The sequence below is a fragment of the Stenella coeruleoalba genome (assembly GCF_951394435.1).
Source record: "Stenella coeruleoalba genome assembly, chromosome: 3".
In the NCBI taxonomy this organism is placed as follows: Eukaryota; Metazoa; Chordata; class Mammalia; order Artiodactyla; family Delphinidae; genus Stenella; species Stenella coeruleoalba.
This window is the reverse complement of record NC_137148.1, coordinates 159,260,230-159,278,700: the sequence shown is the minus strand read 5'-3', so window position 1 is coordinate 159,278,700 and position 18,471 is coordinate 159,260,230. Positions and strand designations below refer to the sequence as shown.

At 38.5% G+C, this 18,471-nt stretch overlaps 1 protein-coding gene across 6 annotated transcripts in view; it reads right to left on the bottom strand.

Annotated features, from left to right (window-relative positions):
• LOC307183920 (uncharacterized protein) overlaps positions 1 to 18,471 on the bottom strand; it is a 284,255-nt gene that overhangs the window by 238,121 nt on the left and 27,663 nt on the right. The gene's annotated exons all lie outside the window — the stretch shown is intronic.

The window sequence follows — 18,471 nt, the reverse complement described above, 5'->3', positions numbered from 1 at the left end:
GAGCTCCAGGGACGGGCGCGAGCCGCGGCTAAGAGTGCGGAGCCCAGAGACGGACATGGGACGCTAAGGCCGCTGCTGCCGCCGCCAGGAGGCCTGTGTGCGAACACAGGTCACTAGCCACACGCCCTTCCGGGGAGCCTGTGCAGCCCGCCACTGCCAGGGTCCCGGGATCCAGGGACGGCTCCCCGGGAGAGCGCATGGCGCGCCTCAGGCTGCAGCGTCACGCCGGCCTCTGCCGCTGCAGGCCCGCCCCGCACTCCGTGACCCTCCCTACCCCCCCGGCCTGGGTGAGCCAGAGCCTCCGAATCAGCGGCTCCTTTAACCTCGTCCTATCTGAGCAAATAACAGACGCCCTCCGGCGACCTACACGCACAGGCGGGGCCGAATCCAAAGCTGAGCCCCTGGGAACTGTCAGAACAAAGAAGAGAAAGGGAAATCTCTCCCAGCAGCCTCAGAAGCAGTGGATTAAAGCTCCACAATCAACTTGATATACCCTGCATCTGTGGAATACCTGAATAGACAACGAATCATCCCAAATTAAGGAGCCCTGTGGATGAAAGGCTCTTGGTGCTGCAGCCAGGACTCAGTGCTGTGCCTCTGAGGTGGGAGAGCCAACTTCAGGACACTGGTCCACAAGAGGCCTCCCAGCTGCACATAATATCAAACAGCAAAAATCTCCCAGAGATCTCCATCTCAACGCCAGCACCCAGCTTCACTCAACGACCAGCAAGCTACAGTGCTGGACATCCTATGCCAAACAACTAGCAAGACAGGAACACAACCCCACCCATTAGCAGAGAGGCTGCCCAAAATCATAGTAAGTCTACAGACACCCCAAAACACACCACCAGACGTGGACCTGCCCACCAGAAAGACAAGATCCAGCCTCATACACCAGAACACAGGCACTAGTACCCTCCACCAGGAAGCCTACACAACCCACTGAACCAACCTTAGCCACTGGGGACAGACACAAAAAACAACAGGAACTACGAACCTGCAGCCTGCAAAAAAGGAGACCCCAAACACAGTAAGATAAGCAAAATGAAAAGACAGAAAAACACACAGCAGATGAAGGAGCAAGATAAAAACCCACCAGACCTAACAAATGAAGAGGAAATAGGCAGTCTACCTGAAAAAGAATTCAGAATAATGATAGTAAGGTTGATCCGAAATCTTGGAGATAGAATGGACAATAGAATGGACAAATTGCAAGAATCAGTTAACAAGGACCTAGAAGAACTAAAGATGAAGCAAGCAATGATGAACAACACAATAAATGAAATTAAAAGTACTCTAGATGGGATCAATAGCAGAATAACTGAGGCAGAAGAACGGATAAGTGACCTGGAAGATAAAATAGTGGAAATAACTACTGCAGAGCAGAATAAAGAAAAAAGAATGAAAAGAACTGAGGACAGTCTCAGAGACCTCTGGGACAACATTAAACGCACCAACATTCGAATTATAGGGGTTCCAGAAGAAGAAGAGAAAAAGAAAGGGACTGAGAAAATATTTGAAGAGATTATAGTTGAAAACTTCCCTAATATGGGAAAAGAAATCGTTAATCAAGTCCAGGAAGCACAGAGAGTCCCATACAGGATAAATCCAAGGAGAAATACGCCAAGACACATATTAATCAAACTGTCAAAAATTAAATACAAAGAAAACATATTAAAAGCAGCAAGGGAAAAACAACAAATAACACACAAGGGAATCCCCATAAGGTTAACAGCTGATCTTTCAGCAGAAACTCTGCAAGCCAGAAGGGAGTGGCAGGACATATTGAAAGTGTTGAAGGAGAAAAACCTGCAACCAAGATTACTCTACCCAGCAAGGATCTCATTCAGATTTGATGGAGAAATTAAAACCTTTACAGACAAGCAAAAGCTGAGAGAGTTCAGCACCACCAAACCAGCTCTACAACAACTGCTAAAGGAACTTCTCTAGGCAAGAAACACAAAAGAAGGAAAGGACCTACAATAACGAACCCAAAACAATTAAGAAAATGGGAATAGGAACACACATATCGATAATTACCTTAAATGTAAATGGACTAAATGCTCCCACCAAAAGACACAGATTGGCTGAATGGATACAAAAACAAGACCCATATATTTGCTGTCTACAAGAGACCCACTTCAGACCTAGAGACACATACAGACTGAAAGTAAGGGGATGGAAAAAGGTATTTCATGCAAATGGAAACCAAAAGAAAGCTGGAGTAGCAATTCTCATATCAGACAAAATAGACTTTAAAACAAAGACTATTAGAAGAGACAAAGAAGGACACTACATAATGATCAAGGGATCGATCCAAGAGGACGATATAACAATTGTAAATATTTATGCACCCAACATAGGTGCACCTCAATACATAAGGCAAATACTGACAACCATAAAAGGGGAAATCGACAGTAACACATTCATAGTAGGGGACTTTAACACCCCACTTTCACCAATGGACAGATCATCCAAAATGAAAATAAATAAGGAAACACAAGCTTTAAATGATACATTAAATGAGATGGAGTTAATTGATATTTATAGGACATTCCATCCAAAAACAACAGAATACACATTTTTCTCAAGTGCTCATGGAACATTCTCCAGGATAGATCATATCTTGGGTCACAAATCAAGCCTTGGTAAATTTAAGAAAACTGAAATTGTATCAAGTATCTTTTCTGACCACAACGCCATGAGACTAGATATCAGTTACAGGAAAAGATCTGTAAAAAATACAAACACATGGAGGCTAAACAATACACTACTGAATAATGAAGTGATCACTTAAGAAATCAAAGAGGAAATCAAAAAATACCTAGAAACAAATGACAATGGAGACACAACGACCCAAAACCTGTGGGATGCAGCAAAAGCAGTTCTAAGGGGGAAGTTTATAGCAATACAAGCCCACCTTAAGAAGCAGGAAACATCTCGAATAAACAACCTAACCTTGCACCTCAAGCAATTAGAGAAAGAAGAACAAAAAAACCCCAAAGCTAGCAGAAGGAAAGAAATCATAAAAATCAGATCAGAAATAAATGAAAAAGAAATGAAGGAAACAATAGCAAAGATCAATAAAACTAAAAGCTGGTTCTTTGAGAAGATAAACAAAATAGATAAACCACTAGCCAGACTCATTAAGAAAAAAAGGGAGAAGACTCAAATCAATAGAATTAGAAATGAAAAAGGAGAGGTAACAACTGACACTGCAGAAATAAAAGAGATCATGAGAGATTACTACAAGCAACTCTATGCCAATAAAATGGACAATCTGGAAGAAATGGACAAATTCTTAGAAATGCACAACCTGCCAAGACTGAATCAGGAAGAAATAGAAAATATGAACAGACCAATCACAAGCACTGAAATTGAAACTGTGATTAAAAATCTTCCAACAAAGAAAAGCCCAGGACCAGATGGCTTCACAGGCGAATTCTATCAAACATTTAGAGAAGAGCTAACACCTATCCTTCTCAAACTCTTCCAAAATACAGCAGAGGGAGGAACACTCCCAAACTCCTTCTACGAGGCCACCATCACCTTGATACCAAAACCAGACAAGGATGTCACAAAGAAAGAAAACTACAGGCCAATATCACTGATGAACATAGATGCAAAAATCCTCAACAAAATACTAGCAAATAGAATCCAACAGCACATTAAAAGGATCATACACCATGATCAAGTGGGGTTTATTCCAGGAATGCAAGGATTCTTCAATATACGCAAATCTATCAATGTGATAAACCATATTAACAAACTGAGGGAGAAAAACCATATGATCATCTCAATAGATGCAGAGAAAGCTTTTGACAAAATTCAACACCCATTTATGATAAAAACCCTGCAGAAAGTAGGCATAGAGGGAACTTTCCTCAACATAATAAAGGCCATATATGACAAGCCCACAGCAAACATCATCCTCAATGGTGAAAAACTGAAAGCATTTCCACTAAGGTCAGGAACAAGACAAGGTTGCCCACTCTCACCACTCTTATTCAACATAGTTTTGGAAGTTTTAGCCACAGCAATCAGAGAAGAAAAGGAAATAAAAGCAATCCAAATCGGAAAAGAAGAAGTAAAGCTGTCACTGTTTGCGGATGACATGATCCTATACATAGAGAACCCTAAAGATGCTACCAGAAAACTACTAGAGCTAATCAATGAATTTGGTAAAGTGGCAGGATACAAAATTAATGCACAGAAATCTCTGGCATTCCTATATACTAATGATGAAAAATCTGAAAGTGAAATCAAGAAAACACTCCCATTTACCATTGCAACAAAAAGAATAAAATATCTAGGAATAAACCTACCTAAGGAGACAAAAGATCTGTATGCAGAAAATTATAAGACACTGATGAAAGAAATTAAAGATGACACAAATAGATGGAGAGATATACCATGTTCTTGGATTGGAAGAATCAACATTGTGAAAATGACTCTACTACCGAAAGCAATCTATAGATTCAATGCAATCCCTATCAAACTACCACTGGCATTTTTCACAGAACTAGAACAAAAAATTTTGCAATTTGTATGGAAACACAAAAGACCCCGAATAGCCAAAGCAATCTTGAGAACGAAAGAAGGAACTGGAGGAATCAGGCTCCCAGACTTCAGACTATACTACAAAGCTACAGTTATCAAAACGGTATGGTACTGGCACAAAAACAGAAAGATAGATCAATGGAACAGGATAGAAAGCCCAGAGAGAAACCCACGCACATATGGTCACCTTATCTTTGACAAAGGAGGCAGAAATGTACCGTGGAGAAAGGACAGCCTATTCAATAAGTGGTGCTGGGAAAACTGGACAGCTACATGTAAAAGTATGAAGTTAGATCACTCCCTAACACCATACACAAAAATAAGCTCAAAATGGATTAAAGACCTAAATGTAAGGCCAGAAACTATCAAACTCTTAGAGGAAAACATAGGCAGAACACTCTATGACATAAATCACAGCAAGATTCTTTCTGACCCACCTCCTAGAGTAATGGAAATAAAAACAAGAGTAAACAAATGGGACCTAATGAAACTTAAAAGCTTTTGCGCAGCAAAGGAAACCATAAACAAGACCAAAAGACAACCCTCAGAATGGGAGAAAATATTTGCAAATGAAGCAACTGACAAAGGATTGATCTCCAAAATTTATAAGCAGCTCATGCAGCTTAATAACAAAAAAACAAACAACCCAATCCAAAAATGGGCAGAAGACCTAAATAGACATTTCTCCAAAGAAGATACACAGACTGCCAACAAACACATGAAAGAATGCTCAACATCACTAATCATGAGAGAAATGCAAATCAAAACTACAATGAGATATCATCTCACACCAGTCAGAATGGCCATCATCAAAAAATCTAGAAACAATAAATGCTGGAGAGGGTGTGGAGAAAAGGGAACCCTCTTACACTGTTGGTGGGAATGTAAATTGATACAGCCACTGTGGAGAACAGTATGGAGGTTCCTTAAAAAGCTACAAATAGAACTACCATATGACCCAGCAATCCCACTACTGGGCATATACCCTGAGAAAACCATAATTCAAAAAGAGTCATGTACCAAAATGTTCATTGCAGCTCTATTTACAATAGCCCAGAGATGGAAACAACCTAAGTGCCCATCATCGGATGAATGGATAAAGAAGATGTGGCACATATATACAATGGAATATTACTCAGCCATAAAAAGAGACGAAATTGAGCTATTTGTAATGAGGTGGATAGACCTAGAGTCTGTCATACAGAGTGAAGTAAGTCAGAAAGAGAGAGACAAATACCGTATGCTAACACATATATATGGAATTTAAAAAAAAAAATGTCATGAAAAACCTAGGGGTGAAACAGGAATAAAGACACAGACTTACTAGAGAATGGACTTGAGGCTATGGGGAGGGGTAAGTGTAAACGGTGACAAAGCGATAAAGAGGCATGGACATATATACACTACCAAACGTAAGGTAGATAGCTAGTGGGAAGCAGCCGCATAGCACAGGGAGATCAGCTCGGTGCTTTGTGACCGCCTGGAGGGGTGGGATAGGGAGGGTGGGAGGGAGGGAGATGCAAGCGGGAAGAGATATGGGAATATATGTATATATATAACTGATTCATTTTGTTGTGAAGCTGAAACTAACATACCATTGTAAAGCAATTATACTCCAATAAAGATGTTAAAAAAAAAATTCTCTTTTTAAATCTGATTTTTAAAAATTAATAGAAAAGACTGGCAATTAATTTATTTTCCCTGGTGACTACTGCCTGTTTGGGGTGATACAAACATTTACCTAGATAACTGTGCTTTAGGAGTAATAAGAATTATATGTTTGGTCTCTGTCCCAGTTTCTGCCAGAGTTTTTAAAACCCTTGGGATTTCCTAAGTGATGAGATGATAATGATGTCTTTTGTTATGTTAACAAGGTGATCTTTGGAAAGCACCTAAGGATGGGAGCAGGCAGCCTGTGGAGCCAACCTTGTGATTAGACGTTAGAACTTTCAGTCCCACCCCCTTGCCCTCAGGGCAGGGAAGAGCCACTCAAGATTGAGCTCAATCCCCCATGGCCAATGAGTTATTCAGTCACGCCTGTGTACTGAAGCCTCCATAAACCCCCAAGGACAGGGTTCAGGGAGCTTCCCAGTTGGTGAGCACATGGAGATTTGGGGAGAGTGGGCTCCATGCTTTCTCTCCATACCTCGTCCTATACATGTTTTCTATCTGGCTGTTGCTGAGTTTTATCATTTTATAATACACCGGTTAATCTAGTTAATAGAATATTTCTGTGAGTTCTATGAGTCACTTGGGCAAATTAATTGAAGCTAAGAAGGGGGTCGTTGGAACCTCTGACCTGTGGTACAAGGGTCAGAAGCACAGGTGACAACATATACTTGGTGACTTGCACCTGAAGTGTGTGTGTGCATTCCTGCTGGACTGAGCCCTTAACATGTGAGATCTGATGCTATCTACAGGTAGATAGTGCCAGAACTGAGTTGAATTATAGGACACCCAGCCGTTTGAGCACTGCTACGCTCTCTCATTGGAAATGGGGTGCTCAGGACCACTTAATGCTTTCCAGGCTCTGGCTTCTGTGAATTCATGACAACAGTAACCTCTGAAACATACACATGTACCTTTGCCACAAAAAACTTCTGATAGACACATAAGAAATTAATAAAAGTTGCTAAGAAAGGGGGTAAGGGACCTAACGTTGGTTGGATGAGGGGCAAAAATATTCCAGAAGGAATTACTACTACTATTTATCTTTTGATAGTATGTGATTTTTAAATATGTGATCTCATTAGATTTTCCAAATACAAATAAACAAGATAATTATCATTTTTTTTAAAAAAAGGCTGAAGAAAATGTAGTTTTATATACTTCAGAAAAAAGAAAATTGAGGGAGGATTTGATTATAGCGTTCAGTAGGCCAAGAAATGTGAAGAAAGAAAGAATTACTATAAAGGGGCCAGAAAAATGATTTAGGAGACAAGACTTTAGGAGACACTTTCTGATAAGCAGAGCAGTAACTCTTGCCCATTTCCTTTGTTTTTGGCCACGAATGGTTAAAGGCTCCTGTGAGACGGCTACAAGGGGACTAGTGTCCACATCAAGTGGATAGCTTAGATCCTGATACCAACTACTGGAAATTATCCAGGGCCCAGGAAAGAAGTACTGGTAAGCTGCAGTTGCCAGCACGGTGCTTGGTAGATGTAAATATTTGTGGGTCTGCTAAATTAACGGTAAGACTATAATTCATAATATCTTGCACACAAACTAGATTGGTAAGTTTTCAGTGGATGACTTTATTACCATTCAGAACTCAGTTAGATGGAACAGTACTCCTCAATGATTGAGAAATCAATCTTCCTCAATCTTCCTGTATCACCATCTGCAAACATTGCTCTCTGCCACAGATTACGTGCCTTCAGCTATGGATGAGATAGTGAGATGCATTTCATTCTCCTCTTCCTGGACACACAGAACAATGACCTTTCCTAACCTCCCTTGGAGCCAGGCAGAGGTCAAGTTTTTGCATTCTTGTTGAAAGGGTATGGGTCTACCACTTTCAGGCCTGGCCAGGAGATATTATGCATGATTGCCCATGTTCCCTTCTGCTGTAGTTTAGGTAGTCATGCATTTAAGACAACACCTCAAGGTGGAGGGGGCATGGGTTCCTGATTCACTACTTGAAAATAATCTGCTAAGAATGAACCACCTAATTCACACTGGTCTCTGACAAGAGAAATAAACATTTATTAAGTTAAGACACTTGGCTTTCAGGAGTGTTTGTTAGACTACCTAGCATCAATTACCTTGAGTAATTCATTGCTAAACTGGTACACTGGTAATAACCACGGACTAGTGATGAGTCTACTTAATTCCAATCCTCTCCATTTCTCATTGCTGATTTACTCTATACTCACCAGAAATTATTTTTCATAGGACTTCCTGATGACCATGTCAGTCTAGAATTTTCCATAGTACCTCTATGTCTATCTCTTCCTCCAATTCAACTTCCCAGTAGGGGACCTGGCATTACCCCTCTGTGTAGATACAACCATGGAGGATCAGGTCCTAACGAGATCGTATCTAGAAGGGCCCTGTTCTGCAAGGTTTATGGTTTATTTTGCTATACCTTGGATTCATATGTTGGTTTAAAATTAAAAGTGACATGATTTTTGAAGGTTGAAGCTGAGTGGCTGAACCAAATTTCTATAATCAAGGTAACATATATTTTCCCCAAGTCTGTACTAGGTCATTTCTTAAAAATTATTTTTTCTATCCTATGAATCTATATGTTTACATAAGCATTAGCTATTATTCCCAACGTCTATGTTATGGACGGAAAATAGGATTCTTCTCGTGTCCCAACTCAAATCAAACAGTAAAGCACTGTTTACATTATACAAGGTTTACATTGCACAGGACTGTTTATATTCTACAAGGATCCTGAGGTCACGTCTAGACCCAATGGGAAAAAATGTCATAATAGATTAGTAAGGACTGTAATGAAGATGGAAGGGAAAAGTGGTGGCATATGTGCTAGGCATTTATTTCCCCAACTGAGGTCATTTCCTTGTCATGTATCACAATGCTACTGTAGTTGCTCATGTGCTGCAATCCACTGCCCACCCATCCACCCATCTAACATTTTTGAGGACTTAACCTGTGCCAAGGACTCTACTCTCTGCCTGAAATGCAAGTGAAAAATACAACCCAGGTCTTTCCTGAAAGAGCACATAAAGGAAGACTGATCTCTGAATAGTAAGTGACACAAGATAATGGCTGAATGGGTGGTTTCTTTTATCGTGCACTTGCAGGATAGAAAGCAGAGAGAAAAATAGCTCCAAAGACTTGGACAGTTATATTATCATTGATTTTCGAGTGACCACCAATTAAAGGGCATGCTTCGTAGCTAGAAATGAGGACCTCATTAGATGACTACAAGAGCCAGACACTTTCAAAACTTTCCCCTAAACTCGCAGTTCCATTTTCATTTCATGAAGAGACAGCTTGGGAAGTCAGAGGTCACGCTCTTGTGTGTCCACAACAGGGATGATTTAAGGCACCGGTAAGCTCCTGCTGAGCTGCCACCTAAGGTCATACGACTGTGAATCATGGCGGGATATAATGACTTGGGCAACATTCTTTCCTGCAAATACATACAAGATGGATGGTGAATAGTATTGAAGTATAATATATGGTGCCGATTATGAATTTAAATTCCCTCAGAAATGGAGGAGAAACAATTAGCAAAGGGCATTCTTGACTTCGTTGAGCAGCAATGCCTCTCTGACTCCTGAGACACTCATTTTCAGCAGTCAGGCCACAAGATGTGTCTTCAATTTCTGCAAAATCTAGTTCTAGCTAGATTTGGGAACTCATGGGAATACGATCTTAATGGATGTCTCATGTTTCTCATGCAGTGTGGCTGTGGAAGTTTATGGGATGGAGTCAACGAAAAAGACAGGTCCTTTTTTACAGCATTCTTTATATCTGTTCAATCTTGTCACTACCATCGTGTCCTACTAAAAGGACGTTTCAGGGATTGTGTGAGGCCTGGTACAGTGTGTTTTTATAGTCAGAGTGGGTCAGCGCATGGAGAATCACATGAGAGAAAACAAGAGGATGAGGTGCTATTCCTGGCTCCGGCTCCACCTCAGAGAATGACCTTGGCAGAAGCACTTAACCTCACTTTGAATCTTTGAACCTCAGTTTTCTCATCTGTGAAATAAGGAAAGAACATCTGCCCCTTTGCTCCCTCTCAGGATTCTTGGAGGATTAAACAGATCAGGGCTATAACCTGAAGTACGGTGAATCCATGAGGAAAAATGTTAGACATCACTTAACTATATAATATTCTTTTTAATCATTACTAATTTCCAAAGGTGAAGAAAACCTTGTTAAAAAAAATATGTAAGCTGATTGTTTTTCTGGAAACAAAATAAAGGCTCAACTAGCAACCCTGCATTAAAAAAGAGAACCTGAAATGCACATTCCAAATCTACTTCGAGACAGAAAGACCCCCAAATTCCTTCCAGTTTCCTAAGATTTTTCCACTATAATTTTTTTCGTTATTGTCTTCTTCATAAAACGTTAGTTATATTTTGGGGGTTTGCTATTGCACAGTTTAGCGTATATAAGGAAATCGTCTTTCCAATTCACTAATAAAAAAGGGAGTACAGGAGAGAAGAAGGAAGAGAGGGAAGGAGGAAGGAATAAACAGAGAACAAACCCACGTGGCTAAAAGAAACTGACCTGAGAAGACAAAACAATTCATAATTTAAAATACTATATAATACAAATGAAGTTAAAGATGTGTTTGCCCAGAAGAGGACTGACTTGAAGTAAACTGATATGATTTTCTGGATAACACCCTGTATTTCCCTGCTTTAGTGAAACAGTCAGTCATAGAAGAGTTCTATCTACAGGGAAATTATGAAAGAAATAATCTTCATTTCTCCATGATTCTTTAAAACCAAATTGGACTTTATTCCTTCTTATTTCTCTCTCAAACTCCACTCCTCAACATAGAAAATAGCATTCTGGAATGACTTAGAATTAGAGATCAGTCAATATTTCATGATTTTAAGGTTCTTCATTAGGAACAATGTGAATTTGGGCCCAATAATCCTAATCCTAGCTTTTTCTTTAGTTCTATAGTTCTATTAGGCCATGTTGTTAGAACACTGTTTACACTTATTGCCAATTGTCTCTGGATTGGAGGTCAAACTGTTACTTACCTTCTTCAGCATACCCTTCAATGATTAAATGCCCCCAAGGACTTTGAAGAATCATTTTCATCTTGTAAATATTTTTTGGTTTTTTTTTTTGTTTTTTTTTTTTTGCGGTACGCGGGCCTCTCACTGCCCTGGCCTCGGCTCTGGACGCGCAGGCTTAGCAGCCATGGCCCACGCGCCCAGCTGCTCCGCGGCACGTGGGATCCTCCCGGACCGGGACACGAACCCGCGTCCCGTGCATCGGCAGGCGGACTCCCAACCACTGCGCCACCAGGGAAGCCCCATCTTGTAAATATTTTTTAATTGACATCTTAACTTTATAGTTGCTTCCCCTGTGAGGGAAAGAGACTAGGGTGATAGAGGCTTTTTGCTTCTTACTTTGTATTTTTTCAAGTACTTATTACTTTTTAAATTAAAATCAAGGAACCAGCACAAGAATGCTAGTAAGGTATAAGTGAGATGTAATGCTTGGTGTGCATAAGGGTTCAATAGTCCACTGTGAGAGTGCAGCCTGTTGAACAACCTCAGTGATAAGTGGGAACCACTTGTCCAAGACTATTTTATTTAAGATGCAATACTCATTTCTATCCCCTTCAATACATTTTAAGTACCCCAAGCTAGAATAATGGGGCTAGAGGTGCAAGAAGAATATTATACAAAACAGGGGCAATATAAAAAAACATTACAATCAAATTTTCCTTATTAAAAATATAAGTCAAAAACCTAAATACACTATTATTCCACAGAGTTTTAAGGTATATTAAAAACATTGTGATAGGATGTTTCAAAAATTATGGTACAATCCCCTTTGACACCCTCATTCCTGAGTCACCACTTCAGCAGGACTGGGCTTTGGCATACTCAACCCACATGATGAGACAATAGCAAAAGAGCTTGATGGCTCAGTTGCCGAGGACTAGCCCACTAGGTTCTGAAGACAAGTGGACCAGGTGCTCCCACTGTCCAAGCCAACCACCGAACCTGTGAGTGAGGCTATCTCAGACCAGCTCTCACTCAGCTGATCCATCAGTTGACTAAAACTGCATGAAAGAGCCCACATAAAACCAAAAGTAAAACACTACCCAGATGAATCCAGTCCCAAATTGCCAAGTAATTGCTATTTTAAGCCACTAAGTTTTTTGTTGTTGTTTTGTTTTTTATATCTTTATGGGAGTATAATTTCTTTACAATGGTTTGTTAGTTTCTGCTTTATAATAAAGTGAATCAGTTATACATATACATATGTTCCCATATCTCTTCCCTCTTGTGTCTCCCTCCCTCCCACCCTCCCTATCCCACCCCTCTAGGTGGTCACAAAGCACCAAGCTGATCTCCCTAAGCCACTAAGCTTTGAGGTGGTTTGTAATACAGCAAAAGCTAATCTATACTATAATACGATTTGGTCAAGTGGGTTTATCCTTGAGAATGCAAGGTTGGTTCAGTATCAGCCAGTCAAATCATGTGATTCACTATATTAGTTAAATAAAAGGAGAAAATCATATCATCATTCTTTTTAGATAGAAGAGATAAAAAACATCCCATGAGGTTCAAAATCTATTGGGTAGGGTAAATTTTATAAAACTAGATCCAAATAATAACTATCTTTCCTTGATAAAGGCTATATACCAAAAATACATGGCACATGTATACACTAACAAAAATTATTATACTAGTAATTTTTTTAAAAAATTAGCATTTCCTTTAAGGAGAGAATTGAGATAAAGATTTCTAACATTACTGGTCTATTGGAACCGACCTTTTTGGAGCTGTGTATTGAGAGAAATAGAAAGAGAGAGAAGGTTTAGAAGAATACAGATAAAAATGTCATATTTATAGATTGTTTTGATTATGTATTTCATTGGAAACACAGGAAAATCAATAAGCTATTAAATCTAAGAAAAGAGCTCAACATAGGGGCTGGAAAAAAATTAATACACCAAAATCAATTGTGTTCCTCCATAGCATCAATATCTAGATACAATACAAGATGAATTTACCACAGTAACAAAACCTATAGAGAGTATGGGGTTTCACCTAATAAATTATGCAGATAATCTTCATAATGAAAACTTTATTAGAGGACACATGAGTAAAAGAAATATATATCACAGGTATGGATGAGATGACTTACTATAATAATATAAATGTCCTTATATTAATCTATAAAATTAAATGCAACTGTAATAAAAGGCCAAGCTCTTTTTTTTTGAGGGACAGCATAAAAAAGTGATTCTAAAATGTATCTGGGGGACTTCCCTGGTGGTGCAGTGGTTGAGAATCCGCCTGCCAATGGAGGGAACATGGGTTCAATTCCTGGTCCAGGAAGATCCCACATACCACGGAGCAACTAAGCTGGTGCACCACAACTACTGAGCCTGCGCTCTAGAGCCTGGGAGCCACAACTACTGAGCCCGCGCGCCTAGAGCCTGTGCGCCGCAACAAGAGAAGCCACTGCAATGAGAAGCCTGAGCACCGCAACGAAGAGTAGACCCCGCTCGCTGCAACTAGAGAGAGCCTGAGTGTAGCAACGAAGACCCAATGCAGCCAAAAATGAATAAATTAATTAATTTTTAAAAATGCAGATTAACAGCATGTGGTGACAAAGGATATAGCGAGAGAAATTCCAAGTATTGCTGGTGAGGGGAAAATGGTACAGCTATTCTGGGGAGGAATCTGTGAAATAAGGCATATATATGACTTCTACCTCAGCTATTCCACGGCTGCACTGTTACTCTGCACTGTTACTCAAGGGGACATGTGGAAAGAGTGTATTAATGCTTTATGGTGGACATAAAGTGTTGAAAATAGCCTAAGTATGTATCACCAGGGTAATGGATAAGCGAAACATGGTATCAACATATGGTGGAATATTAGACAGTGGCCAGAAGCAATAATTTCTATGGAGCAACACAGACAAATTTTAAAACAATAATTTTGTGTAGAAAAAATAAAAGAATAGGATGTGATTCTTAGTCGATACTACTTTTGCAAAAATGAGAAAATACAAAACAATTCGGTATTTCAAATATATACATATGTTTAAAATAACTATGAAAGGTGAGTTGGGAAATTACATATTAAATGGCCCAAATGGTGCTATATAGGGGAAAATAAAGGAAATAAATCTGGCAGAGGAACGTCGGGGCCAAAACCAATCTTAAAAGTATTAGAAAACAGAGTGACCATACACACTGATGATAGAGTGACATGAACTGAGGCATATGGTCCCTTTTGAGTAAATGCCTTAAATACAAACTAAAAAAATAATGTCATAAGATTTACAAGCACTATAAAAATATTTAGCAGTATTGCAGTAGATAGTAGAAATATATTACCTTTCAACTTAAATAAAAACAAGACTGATGAAATATCATCTTTGTTCCCATGTCGTCCATGCTAAGGAAGAAATAATAAATCAGCTTTTAAGATAGAATTTTTTACAATGAGAGATAAAAAACAAACAAAAAGAAACCCTAACTGTTTATCCCATGAAGGGAGAAAAAAACAATTTGAAAAGTCAGAGTAGAACTCTCTAAGGACAATATTTAACATCAATTTTTGTAAAACAGAATTTTAAGAAGCTGGTTTTGAATTGTTTATAGAGTTTCTAATTAGCATGCTGAGGAAATACAGGGTCCATCTTAATCCAGAAGCAAATAAAAAGTTCTGACTCTTAAAATTCTAGGCTCTAGAGTAGGTGCGTGCTGGTGTGCTGGTGTGTATGTGTGTGTGTGTGCACATTTGCTGTGTGTTTTCAATAAACTCAAGAGTACATAAGGGTGTATGTTATTACATTGTAACAATTCTTGAGCAAGTCTAACTGAAGGTCAGTAGCAAACAAGTAGATGCCGCTTGGGTGGCCCCCCAAACTCTCAGGTAATGAGCAGATCTGGCTTGGCAATCATGTTCTGCTTTTAGACATAATGCATTTTTATGTTCTTGTTAGCATTGAAAGACTAACTTGAATATTCTGCAACTGATGAAATGGACAACAGAGCAGTAACCTAGAGTTTACATGTATTTGGGGCAGTAAAACTTTAGTTCTAGATTTAACTTGGATATTAGTCCTAATTTAACTTGGATTTTCTACAACGCATTTTTTCCCTATAAACTGGAGGTATATACCACCATAATCCTAAAAAACCTGTGACTTTGGGCTTCAGGGGTCTAAGCCTTCTCTCTAAGTGACTGAAAGGTACAACTGGATATTAGACCTGTCTAAAAATTGTCCTTTTCTGTCCTCACATACAAGGGTTCAGCTTGATTTTTGGATAGCTGTCAGTAAAAAAAAAAAAAAAAAGTGCAAAGAGCTAATGCCTTTTGCTACAAGACAAAACCATTTCTCCTGGACATGCAGTAATAGGAGGCAATGCCATGTGTTGGAAGCATGCACATATTTTATGATAGATATTAATCTGGAGGTTAACAGCTAGATGCTCTGGCTGAAGTAGTTTATTTCAAACATACATATAATGTTAACCCACTTTGTAACAAAGCCTTCAACATTTCATATGCAAATTCGTTTTTCTTTCTAGTTTAAGCCCAAGGAAATCCCTATAAATCTTGCCTCCAAAGAGAAAATATAAAGAATTCATAAGATTAAAGACTTCTTATCAATTGTATAAAAATCTAGAAATGTACGAACTAGACAAAAATGTAGACGTCTAAGAGAACGTCCAACAAATAGAAAAGTAGAGGACTGCACTGAGATTGCAATCCTGAGAAAAATACATTATTTCTAAATGAAAAAGTAAATGGAGATAGTATAAATTAAAGCCAGAAGAAAAATTTTAAACCTACAAAAATACGAGTCAATACAAAGTTAAAAACCCATGAATTTTACTATATGCCCAAAGGCTTCACAAAAGATCTCATGAATATCACAAATTAAAATAAAACAAACAAAAGCCAGAAATATTGTTTTCCCCAAATTGTACTACTACCTGCTTATTGCTTCAGTGGTAAGAAGAAAAATTATCTTCAAATAGTTAAATTATATACCTACTTATATTTTAACTCTTAGGTGGATCTTGTTATATAATATATATGATCTTTAAAGAAAACTTGTTGGTTGTTTATTTTGGCATCTCTTAGGAAATTCCTATTTAATTAGATAAATCTCCTTAGATAACTCTTAAATAAAAATAGATGCAATTATAGTATGTTTCATATCATTCATTTTAGACCTCTAAGAGTTGGAAAAGCTCAACCTGGAGAAGAAACTAGTTTTATTGAGGGAAGAAACTACTTTCCAGTTTAGAAGAGGAGGGATTATCCCATTTCTGTACAGGAAGCAATCAGGAAGATACAAAAAGAATGATCCTTGCCTAGTGCTAAGGCCAGAACTACTGTGAATATTGTACCAGATCTTGTAAAAACAGCCACTGTGCTGGCACTCACAGGCCTGGGTCATGGTGTGTTCAACAATAAAACTTTGTTCCAAAGGATGGAACTCCTTCGGGCCAAAAAGCTTTCACCTGCATTATTCCATTAACCTCACTGTTTTGTTATGGGAAATGTGTTTATTTTTTGAAATGACATTGAAATATATCCTTAAAAGAACACTTTAGGTCTCAACAAGATTCTCTTCTCTTTCAGCCAACACATTACCTTTTAGAAATCAACAGTCTACTTCTTTCTTTAAATCATCACATTTCAAAGCTGTAGCAGCTAATCAATGTTAATATAATTTTTCCAAAACTGCAATCTCCCTAAATTTCTATGCTGTCTTCTTTATCCTGTCTTTTCAAGGTAAAGGTATCTTTCCAGTTTTCTTAGCATTATCAGGATTACGGATTTTGTTCATTGTTAAAGTTCGTTATTTATGGACATAAGTTAATGTAAATGCAAAAATATCTCGTATTATTCACAAGCTGGCTGACTTAAATCACTCGCTCTTAGAGCAACTTTACTGCTCTCCAATCTGTTCAAATGCACGGAAATATAAATTCAGGATGATGCGGCTTTTCTGCAATGCTTTCTTTTCAGGCTGCAGTCTACATGACAGCGTTATACCTTATCCTTGCTGCTGTTGTTGTTCAATCTATAAAATCTCTCTTGAAGACCCCCAAAACAGCTTGTAATTTAAACTTTTACTTTTGGTGACTCACTGTTTTCAAACTGCCATCTCTGACCATATCCCCCTTCCAGGGGAATTTATGCAGACTCTTAACCCATAATTGCTTTACTCTTTACCTCTATTTCTGGGTTCTTAAATTAACTGTTACATCAGTGTTCTTCATTACTCAAATTATTTTTTCTTAAGAACTTTTCCTGGAAGTAATTTCATGCTACTTTTGACAAGCAAACATTTGACCTCTGAAGGAATTCTTATGGAAATGGGTTTATATCCCAAATGCACCACCAAAAATCTTTGTGACCTTGCATAAACGTCCCTTACCATTTCAGGCGCTATCTTTGCTTGACTCCAAACTGAACTGATTAAAACTATGAGCATCTAGCTGTTATGCACTTTTGTCTCAGTTTGGTCAATGAAACTCTCAAAAATCCATCAGATTTTCATTATTTTTATCATTAGCCTGTTTGTGTAAAATAAGTTACCATTTATGGAGCCAGTGTTCTCCTTTATTCCGGCATCCAATCATTGTAAATATTTCTCATGGACACATTCTTAGAAGGCCTATGAATAACCTGGCCTCTTACTGATTCTCCCTTTTGGAGTCTTACTAGCCAGACTTCCCCAATAACTTTCAGAGAGAGTTTTCCCCCTTTCCGGGTCTTCTTTTTGACTTCTATACGCCATAGAACTTTCAAAAGTCATCACACCAATACTAATATTACCACATACCCTCCAAAAAGCTCCAAGCTGTTTATGCCTATTCATTAAGTTAATACTTTATCAAAACTTGTCCAATTGAGTAGTTTTAGCACAGATATTTTACACAGTTTAGCACAGACATGCTCTGTTTAAGGCTGACAGATCCATTAGGAATTAACTTTCTGGTACATTTTCCCTCTGACATTTTCCTCACAACTGCGTTTCCTCATAACTGAGCCATCAGTTATCTCTTGTCTATAGAAAGGCAGATAAGAGAAAAGAAAGCTAAGTGAGAAAAGATATGTAAATAGACTAGCACAATATTGGACACATAGTAAGTATTCAATAAATGATAGCAAGTATTCTTACCCTTATCCTCACATTAGTTTATATGTATTAAAAACTGATTACTGGACTCAACTCTTACTTCCATTGCTCATT